This window comes from Ambystoma mexicanum, chromosome 2q, assembly GCF_040938575.1.
Source record: "Ambystoma mexicanum isolate Mex_15411 chromosome 2q, UKY_AmexF1_1, whole genome shotgun sequence".
Classification (NCBI taxonomy): domain Eukaryota; kingdom Metazoa; phylum Chordata; class Amphibia; order Caudata; family Ambystomatidae; genus Ambystoma; species Ambystoma mexicanum.
The window spans coordinates 1424377632-1424391356 of record NC_090924.1 but is presented as its reverse complement, the minus strand read 5'-3'; the positions used below and the strand labels follow the sequence as shown (position 1 = coordinate 1424391356).

At 47.5% G+C, this 13725-nt stretch overlaps 1 protein-coding gene across 3 annotated transcripts in view; it reads left to right on the top strand.

Annotated features, from left to right (window-relative positions):
* Window positions 1-13725, top strand: part of LOC138570211 (BTB/POZ domain-containing protein KCTD12-like) — a 905191-nt gene that overhangs the window by 131219 nt on the left and 760247 nt on the right. The window lies entirely within an intron of this gene.

The following is a 13725-nucleotide window of genomic DNA, read 5'->3' as shown; positions in this document are numbered from 1 at the left end:
ACAAGTACGGAGGGTGGGGGTTGAAGTGCAGGTAGTCAAAAGTGCAGCCAGCGGGTGGCTCAATGCCGGTAAATAAAGTGCTGCCAGCAAGTGGCTAATAAATGCAGTGAGAAGGGACAGTAGTGTTACAGATACAGTCCACAAGTGCTGGGGGGTGTAGAGGGTGCTGGGGGGGCAAGATTCAGTGTGAGGTGCAACTGGACATGCAGGGACCTTGGCTCAAGTTCAGAGGGTGGCCAGTTAACCAGTGCGTGGAGCAGATGGGTCATCAGCAGGGGAGAGGAAGTGAGAAAGCGGAAGCAAAGAGGAAGGTCTTGAGGTGCTTCCGGAACCGCTGGTGGTTCTGCTCAAGTTTGAGAGAGGCAGGGAGGCTGTTCCAGGGGGAGGCCCCATCCTAGGATAGAGATCTGCCCCAACTCCCGGCTTGGAAAAGCAACTGACCCTCAGAGATTTGGAGGTGGATGAGCTGAGAGCTTGAGTATGGAGATATTTAGGAAGAGAGAGTTGGAGGTAGTGCGGTCCCAGGCCCCTGAAAGCCTTATGGGACTTATTGAAAAAGTATAATAATCCCTGATTTTACCAACAGCTTACCAGTAATAACGAGAGGATGTGTTCATGATGGCAGGGATCGGAAAAAATGTGCGTTCCACGTGTGAATTTGCAGACGCCATGTTATTCAGTGTTTATATTGGCATAATGATGTCATGCATACAAAACGCATGATATCATATTTTGCTCGTCCAAATGCATATCGGGCTGAATAATGTTACACCAAATAAACCATTCCGAGCATGGTTTATACATGGATATCCATTTGCCAATATATGGAGCATAACATTTTTGATAGATAACATACGGAGTTTAATACTCTACATTACAGAACCGTGTGACGTAGTTTTCTGCTAATCCGTATATGTCAACTAACATTCTGAAATGGCATGTACAATAGAGTTTGATCATAAATATGACTGAACACGCGACTCATACTTAGGGTGACCAGACGTCCCGGTTTTTCCGGGACTGTCTGGGTATCTGCACCTCCGTCCCAGGGTCCCGAGATTTTTTTAAGTTTAAAAACCCTATCCCGGGATTTGGGTATTGGATGGCTACCATCCTGGTTTAGGACGGATATCATGAGTTTTCCATCGGTTTGGCCAAAAACTGGGATGGTATCCACCAGATCCCGAATTCCCGGGTGGGGTTTTTAAAATTAAAATAGTCTTGGGACCATAGGCGCTCTTCTCACTCGATTTTCACTCCCTTCCATCTTCCTCTGGGTCCCAATACACGTTCTGTTCCTTTAGCATGACACAAGACAGGCCACCCACATAGAAGTAGGACTACAGTTTCACTGCTGACGCTGTAGTCCTACTTCCATGTCAGTGGCCTGTCCCAGTTTTTTATTTTTGAAATCTCATCACCCTAGTCTGGTGCAGAGCATCTGGCGAGCAGCAGGTTGCAGACCCCTTGACCTGCACATGTTTCAGTCTTATCACATGCTCGGTTCCTTTTCATTTCAGTGGTCTCGCTAGAGCACAATCAGTTTGTTGCCTCCGATAGGTAAGTAGAACTGTGTTGTGGCTCGTACTGTGATCACACAGGCGTGTGGGATCGTTACCGTGGTCATAAGGTGTTGATCTTTACCAGTGCCCTGAGCATACAGCGTTCCTCAAATAATGGAGACGAGTGCTTCATTCATGGAGTCCGCCACCATACTGTTTCATGTGCCGAGAGAACTTTATCTTGCTGAGCAGGGGGGCCGAGTACGCGGGTGCTCTGGGGCCCGGGCACCTGCCGGCAGAATAAGTCGGGGCTGAGCCCCCCTCCCACCGGGCGTAGAGAAGAGACGCCGTATGGATGGCCCTTTGTTCCATCCATACTGTGTCTCTCTCTGGCGGCCCAGGTAAAAGCCGGGTAAAAAACGATTTTTAGAAATTGAGGAGCAGATGCAAAGCAAGAGGCTCTGAACTGAATTCCTGTTAAAAGCAAACATTTCTACTGCCTCCTAAGAACAGATAGCATGCATACATTTTGGTGAATAGAGTTTCATTTTAGGATGTAAAAGAGCTAATGAGGGCACATGTGATGACCCAAATGATGAAGAAATGTTTTAAAATCTTATGATTCAAATAAGGGGAATGTGGGTGTGCAAAATGGAGTGAGTATTGGGTTGCACATGTGGACATGGTAAATAAAACAAATGTGGAGCATGTTCTACTGATAATATTGGGCATATAGGTCAAATCCTGGGAATGGTATGCAAGTGAGGGATATGCTGTGAAATAGTGGGGTATTGGGATGTACATGATAGAGGAGGGCCTGTGATGGTGAAAACTAGTATTATATTTCCAAAACACCTTTCAGTTAGGGTTTTGGGAATGTTCAGCTTACTAGTTGTGATAAATGTATTATTGAACAAGGTGTATTCTGTTTTATCAAGCGTGGAATATGATGTCCGATTATTGATACACGTTTATGATCCCGAATATATAAAGTGCAATTGTAGCTGGGTTTAAGCATAAGAAGTAAGCATGTATGGGTTGACTGCAGGAGAAGCAAACCTTGACAAAGCCAACAGTTTTTTTCTTTTGTGTAGGCACTGGAGAGGCATTGGCCAGGCCCTCTGGCACTTGCTCTATTTGCCAGCTGTCTCCAAATTATGTAGCAGAGTTCCATCATTGACCTTGTTGTCATGAAATGCTCAGGTACTCTAATATTGCAGGCATTTCTATTCTATTCCATTACATCTCACTGATAGTCCAGCTACCATTATCATCACTCTATGATAATATGAAGCCTCCCATGCTGCCCACTCCTTGTGTTGCGGAGGGTACCCTCCCTACATTGCTCCAGGACCGCCATCATGAAGTGGGTGGTGGGACCCAACCCCTTGAGGGTCCTGACAGGGGACTTCAGTACAGGCCAAAGCAGTTTTTAGAGACACCTTAAGAAATGGGTGTTTCCTGCGTGAACAACCCTCTTAATAGCTTTATGAGAGTCTACAGATGCCCACACTGCCCTTAGAAGTAGTCCTTTTAGAGTAGGGTACAGTGTTTTAAATCTCCATCAGTGTGACTTTAGTGGACAGCACTAGGTGACCTCTTTGGCGTATCCAAGCACTGTATAAACATTAGATCAACCAAAAAGCACCCTCTAAATATGAGTTTATTTGGGCCTCAAAATACGCACTTCCCACTAACTATTATCTAATGGTAATTTCCTAGTGCTGAGTAAGAATTGGTGTGTGGGTATGTGTGGTGGCGAGTGGCTTTTTATGCCTGGCTAGTAACTTGCAACTTGTAGTTCTTTCCCCTGGTTAATTAATAAAATAATCTTCATCCGGGTGAGGGAAAACAATTTTCTTTACCCTATGCAAAAATGCAGATGGTAAATATACATTCGTTTTCAAGTCCACTCCTTCACATAGAAACACCTTTATGCACACAACTATCTGTAGCTGGTGCATTGATCCATTTAGCTATCTTGCTTATTTTCCTCTGGTACCAATATCCTTACCTAACTTCATTAGAGAGCTTTGAGATGATATTGTATTGTATTGTATTTTGCTTTATAAAGCCTGAAACCAAGGCTAAAAGATGTCTGGGCGCTGAGGAGCAGGACTGCTAAAAATCCCCTAACCAAAAGATTTAAACATTAAGGAATGTCTTTAAGGCCTTAAGAAACAGAGGTGGTCAGACAGCTTTCGAAGTCGAGGTGGGAGAGCATACCACAACTTCACAGTCAAAGCAAGATGGCATGGTTGCCCGTATCGAAAGCCGTGGAGAGGTCAAGTAAAATGAGAACTTTGACCTCACCGCGGTACTGGAGCATAGCCATGACATCAAGCACAGAAATCATCACAGATTCCATTCATCTAAGAAGTCTAAAGCCTGTCTAGAGAGTTTGACTCAATGTAACATGAAAGTTGTGGGGTAAGAATGGATTCCATAAGCTTAATCAAGTATTGAACGGGGTGGCGTGGCCAGCAGCAGAGAGATGTAGACGTGAATCTCTGTGCTCTCCCAGCCGCCGATGAACATCCTGAAAATAGCCTGCTATTCTTATAAATCGGGAGAGGAAATCGTCCCGAGGGAGCAATAAACAACTAAAGAACACTTGGGTGAAGTAACGGACTCGAAAATCAGATCCGCAAGCAAGATACAGCCCGCGGAAGCGACCAGAGTATGATTGATGTGAAAACCCAAGATGGCCGCAGACTGAAGCGCGAACCCCGGGGTAAAAGTATCAAGGAGACGTTGCCTACAACTTTGGGCGCTCCATAGCAGACCACCGTGCCATTGTACAAGCACAGTGAGACAAACGAGACTCACCATCTACCAACTGCCTGTCAACCGAGGAGAGCCATCGGGCGCAGAGGTGCCGGGTACCTCGCTTCCCGCTCCGTGCGAAGGGGCACACTCAAACCTCCCCGCCTGTGGATCGGCAGAGAGTGCCCGCCCAACCCGGTGCGGGCGCGTGAGAACGAAGGATCGGATGCCAGGCGTAGGTGCCGCTGCCCCTGCAACGACACCTAGGACCCAGAACCGAAGACCAGCAGCGACGCCCCCCGAGATGCCCGGCCAAGTGTGGCCCTCCAGCGGACCCCTGTGGACGTGGAGGGCGCACACAGACCTGGTCACTCAAACGAACAGTGCCCACGGTGTGCCCCCACCTCCCAGCGAAGAAGCTGCACTGGCTGCAGGAACCCCAGACAGAGCCTGGGAGCATTGCGGCACTCTGGGGCGCAGACACCCTGATAAACGGAGCTGACTTGCAGCAACCCCGTGCCCGCCTCCTGCTCCCTCGGAGCTGGAGGCTCATAGTGGAGCGGGACCAGAGTGGCCCAGCCAGAGGAGGAATACGGACCCGGTAGGTGAAACTGCCATAAACTGGAGCTGCCAGCACAAACACTTAAAGCCCCAGAAAGCCAACACTACACAAGCACAAACCCTGCCTGAGGCCACACCACTATCCGCACAGCGGGAACACCATAAGCCGCAGACCACTGCAAGTGTCACTCTGGTCAAGCAAAACTATCACTGGCACCCCAATCATTCTGCCCCCATCAGCGCCCACGCGCAGCACTAAGAGGCGGCAAGACGCTGACATAAGCGGGAAAAGGGACCGCAAGATCATAGATCTAAAAACCGAGCAGAAGACGCCAGCCACTCAATTGCATACACTGCAACAGCCAGACAGACTACTCCCGAACGGACGGGAACGCACCCGCCTTGCATACGCGCTACGCACCCCACAACGCACATCACGCCTGAATAGCAGGAGAAGAACAAACACTGTGAGCCTCCTGTAGGGACGCGCAACGACCACAACAGCACTGGCTCTGCATGATTCAGTAACGGAAGCCTGGCCATTAGTCACCCCGTGAAACCAAGCAACAGAGGAAAGACACTCTGAAAGCCCACACATCGTTCCCCCTCATTACCAAGTAACAAGTGGTAATCCTGACCCTAAAAACCCACAAACACAAACAAATTACTCAGCAGGGCGCTCTGTTGAAGCACCACAAACATTGACGCTGAACCGGAACACCACACCAACGAGATAAAGGGACCTAATAACATCTCACGCGAATTGATCAACTCGCATACCAGGTATAATATCGTTTGTCATGGGTAAAGATAAGGCCAAGAAGCTACCCTCCCAAAGCATATCGACCAATATACGCTGCCAGTCACACACGCCCGACAAGGGCAGGAACAAGAGGACTCAATGGCAGAAGAAGATAGCTCCATATCACTGAAAGACGTTATGGCCGCCATTGCAGACTCCAGGGCCTCGATGGAACAGAAGATGGACAGCATCAGCATGGATGTGTCGCTCCTCCGTCATGACCTGCAAAAAGTAACCTCACGTACCGGCGAGGCAGAACAGCGCATATCTGGGACCGAAGATTGGATCCGGGAACTACGCCAGCAATTATCCGGTGTGTAAACATGATTGACGAGTGTGAATGGAGAACAAGGCGAAACAACATCCGTATCCTGGGACTGCCAGAAAACACAGAAGGACCAAACATGGAACTGTTCCTAGAACAATGGATCAATGATATGTTTGAACCTAATTCGTTCTCCAAGTTCTTCTCCGTAGCGACAGCCCACTGCGTGCCATCCGGACAACCAGTGCCATGGGCACCACCTCGCACTGTGTTCGCAAAGGTCCTAAATTACAGGGACCGTGACGCACTCCTTCAACATGCACGTGCCAAGGGCACAATGACCTACAACGGCTCCAAAATTGCCTTCTTCCTGGACTACACCAGACAAGTGCAAAACTGAAAAGGCAGCTGCAGTCACTAAAGGTGAAATATGGCCTGTTATTCCCAGCACAACTGAAAATATACCATAAAGGCACCACCGTTCACTTCACAGACCCTAAGGAAGCATGGAGATGGGCAGAACAGCATATCGAGGGGGACTGGAGAAACACGAGGACTAACAGGACTAAACAAGCCCGATCCTGGTCAGAAAGAGAGCCACCGCCGATACAACCACCTCTGCATGACCACGAACCACCGCCGCGCACAGAAGACGAGTGAACGCCACACTCCAGCAATGAACCTCACACTGGAGGCCTCACGGACCGAAAAGAGATTGAACGAAAGATAAGGCCGAGACACGAAGCTAAAAGTCAAAGAATGGACAATATCGGCAAAAGGCTAGGGATCCCCCCATCTCATCAAGTGCGAACACTTCTACGGACCTTAGGTCCAAGGATAATGTGATTTTATTGGAGACAGAAATCGTTATAGATCATTTATACATGCTTGACGACTGCATCTTGGACTCAGTCGGCATGGAAAGTTCGGGCGACAGATGCTTCAAGTTGGGTGGAGTATGGGGAAGGGGGGGATTGTGTTCCTTCTTATTATTGTTGTAGTTAATGTTCTATGCAGATCTTGTTCTAAGAGGTTGATGGGAAATTGGAAGAGAGCTGGGGAAGCACTTACTCAAACACGCACACAAGCATCACTGCGTAGAAACCCTCTGAAGATATCATCACATCGTAAGCACAAAAACACAAAGACAAGGGGAAGAAATGGCGGAACATGGCTCAGCACCCATTATACATAGACAAACTGAATCCACTGACAGAGATCGCACCCTTAAGTTCCTAACCTGGAATGTCAACGGGCTAGGCGGTAGCCTCAAAAGAAGGTTAGTCACGCAATTCCTGAAGAAACACACACCGGACATAGTGTTTCTTACCGAAACCCACTTAGCAGGGACAACTTGTAACCTATTTCAACGCACTACCTACCGCACTGCATTACATGCTGGATTCACGATGGGCTCACGGGGTGTACTTATTCTAGTGCATAAATCACTTCCCTTCGCCCTCTCCACGGTCACACAAGACACTGGATGCAGATATACATATGTGGTGGGAACACTATGAAACCAAACAATTGCCCTACTGGCGATCTAGGCTCCACCCATGCTGCTAACAGCGTTAGTACAGGACATCACACCATTGATTGCTAACGATACATCGGATTTACTAATCCTAGGGGGAGACTTTAATGAAGTAATGAACATGGAGATAGACCGAACACACTTACGAGAGAGAAATCCTGGGATCCGCACCAAGCTTGACACTTTCACAGACGCAATGGGTCTGAGAGATGTATGGCAGGACCTGCCACCGGACAAAAGAGAATACTCACGCCTCATTATCAAGGCTAGACTATTTCTTTCTCCCGGCAACAAGCATCCATAAGGCAAGGGTAGCAAAATTCCTCCTAAGGAGAATTTCAGACCACTCCCCCCTATTGATGGAGCTGGTGACGTCGAGGCCACTCCCTCCAAGATCCTGGCGCCTTAACAGTTATGACCTGGGCTTCCCGGAACTTAAAGAACGCATACAACTGTCACTAAATCGTAATTTGAACTGAACGAGAGGTCAGCCCTGGGGTACTGTGGGAGGCGTACAAGCCGGTGCTCCGAGGAGAAATTCTCTCCTGGACTGCAGCGACAAAAAAGAAGTATGAGGAAAAAATTGTTGCAGCGGAACTAGAAGTGAAACGAGCGGAAGAGGCCCACCTAGCCCAGGACTGTCCAGAAACGCAAAGAGAGGTAGTAATAGCACAAAAGCGCCTTCAGAGTGTGGCACTAGATAATGCAAAACGAGCCCATAGAGCAATGAGAGCCAAAATTTACGAAACAGGGGACAACGCGAGCAAAATGCTAGCCTTGTTGGAACTTAGGGAGGAAGGGCATAGGCACGTCAGAGAGATCTGATTGTCAAATGCAGACCCTCTCGTGACAGACAGGGATATCGCGGAAGGCTTTGCAGCATACTACACCGAGCTATACAGACCCCTAGATGGCCCCATTGACGTCTCTATACTAGACAAAATAACCCTCCCTGCCCTGAACGCCGAACAAAAATTCCTCCTGGATAAAGACATTACTGAAGAAGAACTGATCGCAACAATGTCTCAACTCCAGAATGGCAAGACCCCAGGCCCAAATGGTTTCCCACTGTTAGCCTGGAAGAGTATAGGTCCAAGTGAACTAGCCCCACACTTCCTAAACATGTTTAGACATGCGAAGGAACAAGGCCGGCTACCGGCTGACCTTCGGAAAGCCGCCATAATAGTAATCCCCAAAGCGGATAAACCCCCGGAGCAATTCAGCTCGTACAGACCAATCTCCCTCATAAATAGCGAGACGAAGCTACTAGCCAAAATCCTACCGATTAGACTACAAAAGGTCATAACATCACTGGTACATCCGGACCAGTGTGGATTCATGCCAAATAGATCAACACGCATGAACATTTGCAGACTACATCTAGCGCTAGAAAGATTGCATGCCTCCGTGACCCCTTGGCACTACTGGCAATAGATTTTGAGAAAGCATTTGATTCAGTGTACTGGGAGGTGTTATGGGAGATAATGCATCGGATGGGATTTGGCGCAGAATTCATCGGCTGGGTACAACTGTTATACAACTCTCCAGAGGCAGAAACTATAGTTAACGGTTGGCCATCCACACCCTTCAAGTTGGGCAAGGGAACGAGGCAGGGCTGTCCACTGTCAGCGTTGCTCTTTGTACTAGCTATAGAGCCCCTAGCATGCCTACTAAGAGAAACACAGACTTGGAAAGGTTTCAAGGGATTGGGAGAATGGGAGGACAAGGTCTCCCTATATGCGGATGATCTACTGATCTATTTAAGAGACCCAAGCACTTCCTTCCCATAGTAACTAACCTCCTACAACAATATGGATCCTTTAGTGGGTTTAGGGTGAACTGGGCCAAATCAGTGTTATTCCCGGTTACTGAGGTGGGTAATGGAATCCCGGAAAACTGCCCATACTGAATTGAACCAACCCACTTAAGATACCTGGGCATTATAATGGACAATAACCTGAATTAATATTTAGCAAACAATCTGCAACCAATCGTAGAAAGGTTTAAAGAAGAAATACGCCACTGGACCTCTCTGCCACTGACCTTTTTGGGAGGAGCGGCACTGTTTGAGATGCTGGCACTGCCCCGCTTCCTATTTGCCCTACAAAATGCCCCACTCCATGTTGCATCTACTCTATTCTGCAGAATAGACTGCATACTAAGAAAACTTTTATGGGGGGGTGGACACCCGAGAATAGCGCTCAGCACACTCCAGAGGTCAATCTGGGAGGGTGGTATTGGGCTTCCCAACCTACAACCCTACTATTGGGCGAATCAGATGGAAGTGGTGAATGACATGTTACACAGGGATAAACTACTCCCACATATAAGAGCAGAGATAGCAATGAGACAGAGCCCGACCCCACTAGAAGGACTCTACCAAAAAACTGGGGCAACAACCCCACGAAACATGATGACTCATTCAACGCAGATTTGGGCGGAGGTACATACGTTCATCGGGTGGGACAAAAAGGTAACCCCAGCTCAACCACTCTGGGAGAACAGGAATTTAGCAGAGGTGGGTAAACTACCGAAATGGCCATGCTGGGTAACAAAAGGGATGTGATAGAGGATTGGAAAATAATGCCCATCGAGAAGTTGCTGGATAAATTCAATCTCCCTGAAACTGAAAGGTACCACCACACACAGTTAAAACACGCACTACAGAAACCTCTCCCTGACATCTCTGACATGCCAGATTGCACCCCGATCGAAAGAAACATTGTACTGGAAAAGGTGGTTAATAAAACCACCTCAACGATATATAGTGCTGTAAGCTTCTTTGCTACGCCAGAACTAGCGAGCCTGAAGGCCAAATGGGAAAGAGACGTAGGGGATATCCTCCCGGAGGACTGGATCTCGACACTGATGTACCCACGTGAAACGGCCATCTCATCCAGGCTCTAGCTTATCCAGTTTAAGAAATTACACAGAGTGTACTAACCGAGAGTGGCACTCTACCACTGGGGCAAGAGTGTGGACCCAAACTGTTTACGATGTCGGCGGGAAGAGGGAAAATGTTTTCATATATTATAGGACTGCCCAGTTATCCAACTATACTGGCAACAGTGCTGCGACATGTTGACGAGAGTTCTGTGGCAGGTAATACCTAGAGATCCCAAATCGCTACTGCTGGGTATGGAGGGCGAGGTGTGTTGTCAAGATATGGGGAAGCACTCTTTTCAACTACTACTGTATTGATTAAGAGGAACATTGCTAAATTATGGGGATCTGAGGCGACGCCACAGGTTGAGCAGTGGATTGTAGACGTGAATGTTTGTATAGATATGGAACAGAGAGTATACAGGGCCAGGGGTTGTCCCGAGAAAGCCGGAAAGATCTGGCAAAGGAGGGAAGAGGCGCAGTAATCTGCCTTACCATTGACCCTATAATGGGTATAAAGCTACGTATTGTGATGTATTGACACTACTGTAAACAAATATAAGGTGCACACTGAGCAAAATGCATGTATCTAATGCACTCTTCTAAGTTAGTTTCTGTTTGACTTCCATGGAGTCCTTTGTTGTATGCATGTTATAAAACCAATAAATTGTGTTATAAAAAATAAAATAAAAAAAATCTAGTATTAAACTAAAAAGCAAAAGCATTACACTTATATGCAGTGTACCCCAAACAGCAATGCCAGAGCTGCCTGTCGAGGGATGTTGAAACTTCTTTACTCCTTGAATTGGGAACTTCTTTTTGGTGGTGGTACTCCACCTTGCAGTTGTACCTTCTGTTTAGCAAACATCTCGTTCTCCCATCCTAGTTGTGTTGCTCTACCTTTTGAGGGCTACTACAACCTGGATGATTATAGAGGGGTGGAGTAGGGGCAGTGATGGCTTACTGCAATGCAACTGGAAGGCTTAAAGCGCCTTCTTACTTATTTTTAATATATGCAGTACATGCTAGCCAATGTATCCTCCCACCCCGCCCCTTGCACCAAGTTGGCAACTACGTGCAAATGCGGTCATAACTGCCAGTGATGTCACTTCCTATATTTGGGCACCCCCCGGGAAATTCATAAGTCGGCTCCCCTGTTGCTGACAGTTGTGATCTGTCAGTGGGGGATGTTGGATACCGAGGCTGTGCCTCATTGAGTGTGGCGTCCTTTCATTAGGGGCACGTCATGACCACAAACTGGACAGCCTGACATGGGATTGTTTCAATTTGCGGTTTAGCCCGTGGCCTGTCTTTTAATCCCTAGATTTCCCCTTTGGCTAGCCTGTCCTGTTTTCACACCGCAGAAATTTACATATTAGTAACAAACATTTGAAGATAATTTGAATTGAGTCTAGCGCACTGTCTTCTGGCGAAGAAGCGAATGCTCCTGAGAAGGGCCGCGTTGCGAAAGCAGTTTTTGCGATTTAAATTAATGATACTTCAATTGCACTCTTGCTGGGGGAAGAGGGCACACCAAGGGCTTGCGGTAGAAAGAAGTGTTATGAGAAATGTTCTTTTTTTGCCTCTGGAGGCGGTGGTAATTGGCTGTACAAGTAAAAAGCAACACGCTTAATGAGAGCTGTTACAGTGATCTAAACATGTGGCTGAGCTCACTTGTCAATGCTGAACAGGGTTTACTTTTTATATTGCATTTGGATATTAAATGTTATGGAATGACTCATCTCTCACACAATAAATCAACGTTTGATCAAATTGCAGTAGCATAAGTGGAGCTGGCAGCAATGATCCTAGTGCAAACAAAGCACGTGGTGCCTGGAGCGGGCCTGGGGTGCATCATAGCAATGATCCAAGCGTGCCTCACCAGAGTTAGGTGAGGTCCTCGGTGCTGGCAGAGCAGGGGGGCTGCACATTTAGGTCTGTGGTGCATTGACCAGCCAGTGTTTGGGAATACCTTGGGTGGTACCTTTATGCTGTTCCCATCTCCATCTTGTATCCTGGCTTGCAACATTATTTGTTACTACTGACTTCTGCAATTGTATTCGCTCCCCCCTCTTGCTTCTCCACTCTTTTTGACTGCTTACTCTCTGTTCTCTCATCCTCTCCCTTTTCCTATCTCCTACCCTCCTCCCCTACACTTTCTTCTATGCACTTACTCTATCAGAATTGTCCCTGGACCGAGTATGATAGCAACATCGTCTGTCTCCTCCCCCCTCGCCTTAGTTGTAACCCCCCCTCCTCAAGCTCCTCAAGCCCCTCCTCAAGTACTATCTGAAATGTCTTCAGGCCTAGTACGATGGTCACTTGTTTTGTTCCTCCCCTCCCTTTCCGCACACCTCTCCCTCACCTTTTGTTTTCTCTGGCTCTACCAGAAATGTCGTCAGGCCTAGTACGATGGTCGCTTGTTTTGTTCCTCCCCTCCCTTTCCGCACACCTCTCCCTCACCTTTTGTTTTCTCCGGCTCTACCAGAATTGTCGTCAGGCCTAGTACGGTAGTAGCCTATCTGTTTCCATTTCCTTCCCACTCTTCCCCTCCCTTCCTTATCTGTGTCTTAGCTCTTTCACTATCCGAAATGTTGTCAAGCCGAGTACGATAATTTCACATCCTTACTGTTCATGGCCTGTAAGAATGTCATTTTATTTGTCCTTGTTTCCTCCCTTACCTTGAAGTGCGTTGAAACACATTGTGTATAGGCGCTATATAAATAAACTATCGTATCATATCATATCTGCAGAAATGTATGTGAGCCACAGTATTCGGAAAGCAGTGGGTCCTGTAGGTTAGGATTGAGGTGCATTTGTAGAACCTTATGGGACTCAAACTCTGAAATATTAGGGCTGATGAAGACTGGAATCTGTGGTGTCCTTGGCTACAAGTACACTGGCTATGCAGTTCTGATTTGAGGAGAATTGACAGAGCTGTGGGTGGGTCTCAGTCCCAAAACGGCAGGGGTGTCTAGTAGGTCAGAACTGACTAAAATTGGCAGAGGTCTGTGGGGCTAAGAGAGCTGGTATGGCAGTGTTATGGGTCGGGATTGATATGCACTGGCAGAGCTATGTGTGCCCCAGTACTTGAAAAGTAGGAGTGTGAAAGGTCAATATTAGGAGTGTGGTAGGTCAGTTTTGGGGTGCAGCGGCAGAGCATTATGTGCGTCTCAGTATTGGAAAAGCAGGGGTGTGGTAAATTAGGAGTGAGGTGCATTCAAAGGGCACTTATTGGGTCTCAATGCTATGTGTAGCGCTGGATTGTGCAGTACTGGCAGGGGTGACACGGTCTGCAGTGCTGGATTATACGAGCAGATTGGTTTTCGCTGCCAGTTTTATTTATGAGAGCTGGCGATACTCCTAGTTCTTTCAGTTAACATTGAAAAACCCATAAACTCACCAACTG